Below are 10,340 nucleotides of genomic sequence, written 5' to 3'. Positions count from 1 at the left end.
GTGCGCGTCACATATGACTGATGATTCTCTTTTTTTTTCCTCTCTATATACATCAAAAGTTAGGAACAACTTTATTTTTATATATTTGCGTAATAGTCAGTACCACGTTTCGATAACATGTTAGACTCGGCATTTTAATCCCCTACCTAACACATTTGTAGATGGATTTCACCTATTTCATTCCACCAAGCTAGGTAGGCATCACTTTGTCAAATGGAGGTTGTTCATTTGATTCAATTCTGCTAGTTAAGGTCAAGGGTGTGGAGTCTCTCATAAAGCCTTACTTAATTGGGTGTGGGCTGATTGTCCCATTGTTTAGGGTTTCTTCTCCTATATGTTCTAGGCTTTTTTTTTTTTTTAAATTTATTTCCTCTCAACAATAAAAACATTTTAAATTCAATTATATATTCGAAGATTTAATTTTTTGATTATCTGAAAAATATATTATCTTTGTAGACTTGATCAAATAGATTTGAGGTTTCTAGAAAGTGCAAAATGGAATATACATATGTAATGGTATTAATGCAGGTTAATACCAAGAATAAATACGAAAAATAACTAAATAAGGTAATAGTAAATCTTATATTTAGCTTTCAAGTTCAATACAACTATACAAGAACCAGGGGTGGTAGCTGAAGTGGCAAATGAGCTCTCTTTGTGGAGAGAATTTCTAGATAACTCAGGTTCGATTTCACAAGCGACGAGTTCCCATGGCCTTTCATAGTGAATGGGGATTAGTCGAATGAACTCTCTTTGTGGAGAGAATTTCTAGATAACTCAGGTTTGATTTCACAAGCGACGAGCTCCCATGGCCTTTCATAGTGAATGGGGATTAGTCGAACTAAGGTTCGATTTCACAAGCGACGAGCTCCCATGGCCTTTCATAGTAAATGGGGATTAGTCGAGTGGACTTGGATTGTTAAACCGATAGAGAAAGACCCAAACCATTAATAACTAACCCCATGTACTATGATCGTGGTAACATCTTTTTTTAATAACTAACCCCTTGTACTATGATCGTGGTAATATCTTTCTTTTTTTTTTTTTTTAGTACTACTGGCTCTGTTATAATGTAGTATCTGTTCAGAAGCACCCCCACTGAAGATCAAACTCATGACCTGTCATCTGAGAAAGTCACTTCGTGCCACTAGACCATAAGGTGAGTCAGGACTTTAAACAAGTGAGTCAAGACCTCTAACAATTAACTTGCCACACTTCTTAACACAATATCAAAATACATTTAAAAGCCTCCATAAATCAAATGTGCAAAAATGTGCCAATGATGCTTGGACTGCAATTACTGTGGGTAAATTATATTATGCAGCAATCATTATTAAAATAAAAAAAAAAATTGCCTGAAGGACATTAATGTAATCTTAGAAACAAACTAATAAATTGAAATTAATGCAATTCTTCATGTAAATAATACGGAGTATATAATATCCAATAAATAAAAAAATAAATAAAAGATCGTTGAACATATACACGCTCTGCCCCACAAAACATCAAGCTTGAGTTGACTTGTGAGTTGTGATGTATGGCTGTGCACTGTGTAGCGATGAGCTGTTCATCCCAATATTCTTCTGCTACACACGTGATTTGAAACATATTTACAGCGGTGGAAATAATAATAATAATAATAATAATAATAATAATAATAATAATAATAATAATAATAATAATAATATGTATTTTAGATTAAATTGCGATGCATTATAATCATTTATTTTATGATTATACTCTCAATAAATATGTTACGGAGTACGGAGTATTTATTTATTATGTATTTTAATTATTTTTTGGTGCGTTAAAAAACCTTAAAAAGATTGTGTTTGATTGGCATAAATTGCATTGGAATCGAATTGCAATTTAATGAAATGATAAACTACATTGTTTGGTTGGAGGGATTTTTTATTATTTTTTTATTTTTTGGTACATCTGACGCCCTCATAAGAGAGCGATTATCTAACCCTAAGGTTTGACGTACTATTTTTGTCGGCTGAAATGAGGCCTAGCAGGCTGTCTGGAGCGGTATTAAGAATCTCTGTTCCCCAATTAGCGAATTGTCCCATGTTGGCGAGCCAGTCGGCGCATTTTTTACCTTCCCGGCCTATGTGGGAAATACGAATGTTATTGAATCTGCAAGCTAAATCCAAGCATTCTATGATAAGGGAACCCACATGGGTAAAAGAGTTATGGTCTTTTGTGATGATGGCGACCATGGCCGCCGAGTCCATCTCTACCCAAAGGTTACCTAACCCCATTGAATTGCTATTCCATGGAATGTTATTCCCTCATGGGGCATTTGGTTGGAAGGAATGAATTATGGGAGAAAGGAATTGGAATTCGGTGAGGAAAGAATAAGGTAGGAATAAAGTACGAATTCAAATTACAATGTTTGGTATGCAGGTTGGAATAAAGTAGGAATCCAAATTACAGTGTTTGGTATGCAGAAATAAGGCAAGGAATTGAAAGGGAATAAGTGATACAATGACTGAAATGCCCCTATCGTATTAAAATTCAAATCATATGTTATTCAAAATTATAAAATATTACATTTATCAAATTAATAATAAAACACACATAAATTTTCACCAAAAAAACAAAACACACAAATTATTAACCATAAAAGTAATTTTTTTTTTTAAAACAACAACAACAACGATTGTACAGAATAAGGTGCAGGGGGAGATGGCGGTGTGTCCTCTAGGCCGGAGGAGCAGCGCGGCGTCGCAGGGGAGACAGTGGAGGGAACGGCGATCGGCGGCGTAGCAGATCGGCCGCGTTTGTGGCGTCGGAGGGAACGACGATTCCTCGTATCGACAGGGGAGGCGGCGGAGGCGGCGTTGGTCGTCGCGGTTGCAGATCTAAACGACGAAGCTGCAGTAGATCGGCGGCGTTTGTGGCGTCATAGGCTGTGGTGGCCGGCGATGAGAGTTCTGGACGAGCCGGTAGACATCGACGGCGGTGACGGCATCACCGAGCTCAACGCAAGCTACAAGAATAGAGGCCGGTTAATCCTTGGAGGATAATAGACAAGGGTAAAATTGTGTATACAACATCTGTTTTTCTCCCATCAAAACACCGAATTGCAATTCTTAGGAGGGGGGTATGAATTCTAATTCAGCATTTGGAGGGAATTGCAATTCCCTCCAACAAAACGGCGTAATTGTGGCTTCCGCTGAATTGCAATTCAACTACAGCTAAATTACGCCCAACCAGTCGGCACATTTATTACCTTCCCGGCCTATGTGGAAAATACGAATGTTATTGAATCTGCGAGCTAAATCCAAGCATTCTTTGATAAGGGAACCCACATGGGTTAAAGAGTCGTGGTCTTTTGTCATGATGGCGACCACGGCCGCCGAGTCCATCTCTACCCAAAGGTTACCTAACCCCATAGAATTACTATTCCATGGAATTGTTATTCCCTCATGGGCGTTTGGTTGGAAGGAAGGAATTAGGGGAGAAAGGAATTGTAATTCGGTGATGAAAGAATAAGGTGGGAATAAAGTACGAATTGAAATTACAATGTTTGGTATGCAGGTTGAAATAAAGTAGGAATTCAAATTACAGTGTTTGGTATGCAGAAATAAGGCAAGGAATTGAAAGGGAATAAGTGATACAATGACTGAAATGCCCCTATGGTATTAAAATTCAAATCATATATTATTCAAAATTATAAAATATTACATTTATCAAATTAATAATAAAACACTCATAAATTTTCACCAAAAAAATAAAACACACAAATGATTAACCATAAAAGTATTTTTTTTTTAAACAACAAGAACGATTGTACAGAATAAGGTGCAGGGGAGGGGGAGATGGCGGTGTGTCCTCTAGGCCGAAGGAGCAGCACGGCGTCGCAGGGGAGACAGTGGAGGGAACGGCGATCGGCGGCGTAGCAGATCGGCCGCGTTTGTGGCGTCGGAGGGAACGACGATTCCTCAGATCGGCAGGGGAAGCGGTGGAGGCGACGTTAGTCATCACAGTTGCAGATCTAAACGACGAAGCTGCAACAGATCGGTGACGTTTGTGGCGTCGGAGGCTGTGGTGGCCGGCGTTGAGGGTTCTGGACGAGCCGGTAGACATCGACGGTGGTGACGTCATCACCGAGCTCGACGCAAGCTACGAGAACAGAGGGCGGTTAATCCTTGGAGGGTAATAAACAAGGGTAAAATTGTCTATACAACATCTCTTTTTCTCCCATCAGAACGCCGAATTGCAATTCTTAGGGGGGGGTCTGAATTCTAATTCAGCATTTAGAGGGAATTGCAATTCCCTCCATTCAAACGGCGTAATTGTGGCTTCCGCTGAATTGCAATTCAACTACAGCCAAATTACGCCCAACCAAACAGGCCTCAATTCATTGAATTGCAATCCATAGGTCCCCCCCACCCCCCTATGAATTGCAATTCAATGAATTCAACCATACAAAGAAAAGGGAAAATGACATATTTGTCCTTGAATGTTATTATTAATATTACTACACAGGGGTATTTTAGTCTTTATATCATTTCTACCATTTTCATTATTTCTCTCTACCAAACAATGTAATTGTAATTCCTACCTTATTCTTTTCCACCGAATTACAATCCTTTCCCCCTTAATTCCTTCCTTCCAACCAAACGCACTGTAAGTATTTGATTCTCATTCTGATTCCAATTCCCATGTGCGAACCAAACACACCCTAGTAATGATAGTGGATTTTGGTGAAAGTATTTTGCATGTTTGGTAGCAGGGTGGAATTGGAATGATTACCAATATTGCTGTTTGGTTACGTATATATGATCCTATAATGGGAATCATGATTTTAAAAATACAAGAACAAAAAATTAAGACAATTTATTCTAATATAAAGACATCCAAAACACCAATATGAACAAAAAAAAAATCTAAAAGCACTAATCCAAACTTAATTAAAAAAAAAAAAAATTATTACCAAGCAGGGGGAATAACTTTCATATCCAAAAAAAAAAAAAAAAAAAAGGTGGTCTTGGGTGCGTTTAATTTGTGTATTGTACATTTAGTTAATTTCAATTGAAATGTAATAATCAATTTAAATATAATAATAGTTAATTTCCAAAATGGTCCTCCAACTATGGTCTTTTTTTTTTTTTTAATTGGTTCCTTAATTTTTAATTTTTCTAAAATGGTCCTCCGAATTTTGAATTTAAGCCAAAATGGTCCTTCATTAGCTTTAGTGTTAAGTTGGTGTTAAAATGAAGGGTACAACTGGAAATTTAGGTTTTTGCACTCCAATTTAAAGCAATCTGTGATTCCTTTCAGCAATCTGCACACATATTTTTTCAAATTAGATTTTGCTCTCCTAAAGCTGCAATCAAAATATGGGATAATCAACTAGAACACCAAAAAAGTTCATCTTCAACTTCATCTATAAACTTCCCAAGGCAAAGATTTCTGGCCTTCTAGTTGATTACCCCACATTTTGATTGCAGATTTAGGAGAGTAAAAACCTAATTTAAAGAAATATGTGCGCAGACTGCTAAAAGGAATCACAGATTGCTTTAAATTGGAGTGTAAAACCTAAATTTCCAATTTTACTCTTCATTTTAACACCAACTTAACCCCCAAAACCAACGGATGACCATTTTGGCTTAAAATTCAAAAGTCGGATGACCGTTTTGGCTTAAAATTTAAAAGTCGGATGACCATTTTGAAAAAATTAAATGTCAAGAGATCAATTTGAGAAAATACCATAATCGAAGGACCATTTTGAAAATTTAACTCATATAATAATCAATTGTAAAAAAATCATTTACAATTTAAACACACGAAAATATCAAGAGTATAAATGACAATGTGTTGAGTGTGGGTTCTATATTTGAACCACCCTTCTAAATGCATCATTCACCCCTCAACTCGCTATAAGGTTGGTATATGTATTTATCACATATAACTATATAAGCATTTGCTTGTTGGCAATATATATATATATATATATATATATATATATATATATATATATATATATGTGTGCATTTGCTTTAGTTAGCATCTATGTAGCACTAGAAACAGGAAAACAATAATTTCAAAGGAAAAACAAGTTCATTAGAAGAATAATCAAGTCCATATATAGGTGTACATTAGCGGGGAAAATCTAGTGGGATGAGTTTCAACCGAGAGAATGTTAATTGGTAAGAATTAAACTCATGACATAATTGACATTTATGTGTAAAGATTATGTTCTACTTATTTGGTCACTCCTTTTCCGACTGAATCAGGTCCAAATATTAATAACATATATACATCCTCGTAAATGTTATTTAATGTACACTCCTAACAATGCTACCCTTATACATATATCTAGGTTTATGTTTAGGTGAAAACTTACCTTATTGTGTGAACTTGAGGATCTGTGCACATCCTTAATGTTGCATCATCTAACGCTCCAGACATGGTGCAAAGAAAAAGTCAAATCAAGACACGGTGCACAATGTATGTGCATTGTGTTATAGATGACTTGCACCGTCCACTAATCTAGTTTAATTACCCAAATTAATTCTCAGGTTGACATATAAACCTAAATCCATATGTCTAAAATCAATCTATGAATCACAAGGGTGTACACATGCAGATATATAGTAGTGTGAATTATACAATTGAAATTGTAATAAATATATATTAATATTAAAATAAACATATGTTAATCAATTGTGTAAGGGTGAGTGCAACTGTAAAACTTATACTGATCCACCCATCACCATCACCCAAAAAATCTAGAATATTCAACGGAGTGGAAATAAATTTTCATTTCTAATTTTTTTTTTTTAAATGTATTAAAAAATGTTAATGCAAAATTTACAGATATGGTAGGAAATGAATTAAATGGCCAGCTCCAAGTAGTCAGCTCACCAAAACAGTGTCCCAAATTTAATTTGAGAAAATTGTACAATACTGAAATGACACTTTGCTCATTACTTAGGCCATCCACATCTGTATGTAGATATTGCACATTATATATTTAGAAACTACACTAAAAGTAATATTCAAAATAAAAAAATTAAATTTAAAAATAAATAAAAAATATAAAGAAAATTAAAAAAAAAAATAGTTAATTTGACCAATGAATAATATGTAAGACAGATAAAATGACAAGAAACTACTCCTACTTTCTCAAAGTACTGAAACCCAACGAGTCAATATCGCCTCCACTAAGACAGAGTCATTTCATGCCGCTGAACCACAAGGTCTTTAGCATTCTGTATTATTTTAGTTATAAACATATCATAATTATTTATAACACCCTTTTACAAAAATACTATATTTATTTACAAAAAGTAACCGTCTCTTATCTTTTTTGTTTATAGAAATGATTTCAATTATCATTTTCAGTATCTGGAATTTTTTATTATTATATTTTTTATATAGAGAAAATGGAGTAATAAAGAGGGGTTATTAGATGCAGTTGGGAGCAGGAAAGCGAAGATTAATTCAAGGGACCCACTGCCTTCACCCTCTTTCTCTCTTGACCAATAAAAATATAAAAAATTTTAAAAAATATTCATATTATTAATTATTATGACACATCAATAAGAAAATATGGAGACTATAGTTAGCTACTTAACCAAGATATTGGATCTTCATTTTGTTCACAAAGTTCAACTCTATGAATTGAATAATGTAAGACTTAACACCTCATCTTTGTAGAAATTCAACAAAACAAAAACAAAAACAAAAACAAATTTGGGCTTGATAAATTAGGTTAAAATACATACATACATATATAACTCCATCTCCGTAAATACCTCGAGAAGGAAGGTTGACGAATTAGGTTAGAATTATTGGATGGAGGTCTGGAGGGCTATGCCTAATATCCTGTCATTGAAATATCACACTAGTTAATGTGCATGTATAAACTAAATAAATAAAATTGTGGTCACAAGATTTCATGTTTGACTCTTTGAGGGAGTTGTCTATTGGCATCTTGGTTTGAACTGGTCAATTATGGAAAACTTAGGTTGGTTTACTTCATTGTGGCAATTTGTCGATTAGGGTCGCGTCACAAAGCGAATTTCACCCATAGCGCACATTCGGGTATCGCTTGCGAACTTTCTCGTAAATCAAAGAAATAAAATTTTGTTTTTGGTACTAGTTATCACTTTTGTTGTTCGGGTAAATACTTGATACTAACAATAATAATTATGATATATCGATCATGTCAAAAAATTAAACCTAATCTTATAGTTAGTTTTTAAGGTGGTATACTGATTTTTATAATTAAAATTGCATAATTAGGCAATATGAGACTTAATATATGAAATTATTTATATTTGCAACCTCTTTATTCATCAATCTAATTGTGATGAGTTGCTGTCAAAGTGATTAAAGAAGTAAGCAAATGGTATTGTGATTGAAGTCTCTAAAATGTATATTTGGCAATGAACAATTAATTCTAAGCACATGTTGAATTGATAGTTATTTAAAACAAGATGTACAAAATGCAATAAGTTCAATATTTAATTCCAGATGATTTTCATGAATGTCCTTGGATGTTTGTATTCAATAAGCAACTATATGCATATAAAAAAGTTGGGTAGCTTTTTAATTAATTTTATAGTTTTTTTTTTTTTTTAAGTATTCCTAGTAGTGATACTAGTGTGCTTCAAACCCGCCATGACTACTATAGTCAAGTTCAAGTACTTATTACCAAAAGTTATGACTAATAACCATCTATAACTTTAGTTATATATATATATATATATATATATATATATATATATATATATATATATCATATTTGCCTAACAACCAACGCCACTTTTCAATAAAAGATGTTAGGATTAAACGCTTAATTACCATTACGCTAAAAGTTATATATAGCTTGTAGCAGTCAACACCATATCTTATCTTACTCTATATAATAGCAAAATGTTTTTTGTCACATCAGTTTCCCGCCTAAATGAAATTCCATCATTTTAAGGTATTAAATACCAATTAAATGAAATTGCATCATTTTAAGGTATATAATGCAGCATACTTATCTATTTTCAATACATCTTAATCTACAATTATTGTTATTTAATAATGAAGCAGGTAATACATTCCAGTATTTTTAAGTAACATTTTATTATATAAATTAATTTATTGTTTACTTAAATAAAAAAAATTAGAGTATCCGATTTTAATAAATAAGATTAACCTTTTTTTTTATTCTTACAATTTTGTTGATCGACAACAATTTAATTGTTTGTTCTAATATAGTTTTGAGAGGGTAAAATTAAAAAAAAAAAAGTTACTAAATCAGTTACTAAATTGAAAAAAAAAAAGTTTTTTAAAATTTAAATCAGTTGCATGAACAATAATATTGGAGAGACGAATAAGTTTAAACAAATAATTATTGAACTGATATTAAGTAATTAGAAAATATGATGTATTTCTTAATTTCATTTTAAACAATAAGTTTTACCTGAAGATGATACTGTATTTATTAGTTTGTTTTAGATCTGCTCCGATCACCCGATTTTTCAGATCGGCATTTGGGGAAGAAAGCAATTCCACAACGGCCAAAAGCTACGGTCAGATTATCTGAAACGTTTTTTAGCAGTGGATTCCTTGGACGTGCGATGATTTAAAATCAAGTGTGCTAACAGTATGTGATGTTCGATATAACAACCAATTTAGTATTGTTAAAGAAAAATACATTTCAGAATAAGTTTTAATTACATGATTAATATTTTATTTTATTATTTTTAAAATATTATCAATAATAAAGTTACTTAAATTTTATGCCGTGCATCGCACGGGGCAAAAACTACTTTTGATAACAAGATGTTGGACTCGACCCTCCAAACCTCTGCCCAACAATTGAGTTTGGTTCTGCAAACCTTTGTCCAATATTATTGGGCAGCAGCTTGGAGAATCGAGTCCATCATCTTATTATCGAAACGTGGTGCTAACTGCTACACAAGTATAATAAAATATAGTTGCACATTTACTACTAGCTATATCGTTTGGCATAGTGGTAAGTGTTTGACAAACGTACACCAACCACTAACAATATGTCATCATGTCAAGAAGTAGGGAGTAAAAATTAAAATTACATGTAATACAACTATATATATATATATATATATATATATATATATATATATATATATATATATATACTTCGAATCTGGTGCAACCCCTATACTAGATGAGATCTCATGATATCCATGGATATAATTAAATTAGAATCTTAAGTATTATATTAGGGAGATTATGAATGAAAATTGATATTTTAAATTATTAGGGACCCTATCAATGGTAATAATTAATTATATTTTGTACATCTGAAATTTTAAATTATGGAAAATTTTACGGCGGTGTGTGCG

Source organism: Ipomoea nil, unplaced genomic scaffold, assembly GCF_001879475.1.
Source record: "Ipomoea nil cultivar Tokyo-kokei standard unplaced genomic scaffold, Asagao_1.1 scaffold0317, whole genome shotgun sequence".
Classification (NCBI taxonomy): domain Eukaryota; kingdom Viridiplantae; phylum Streptophyta; class Magnoliopsida; order Solanales; family Convolvulaceae; genus Ipomoea; species Ipomoea nil.
This window is presented reverse-complemented; position numbering follows the sequence as displayed.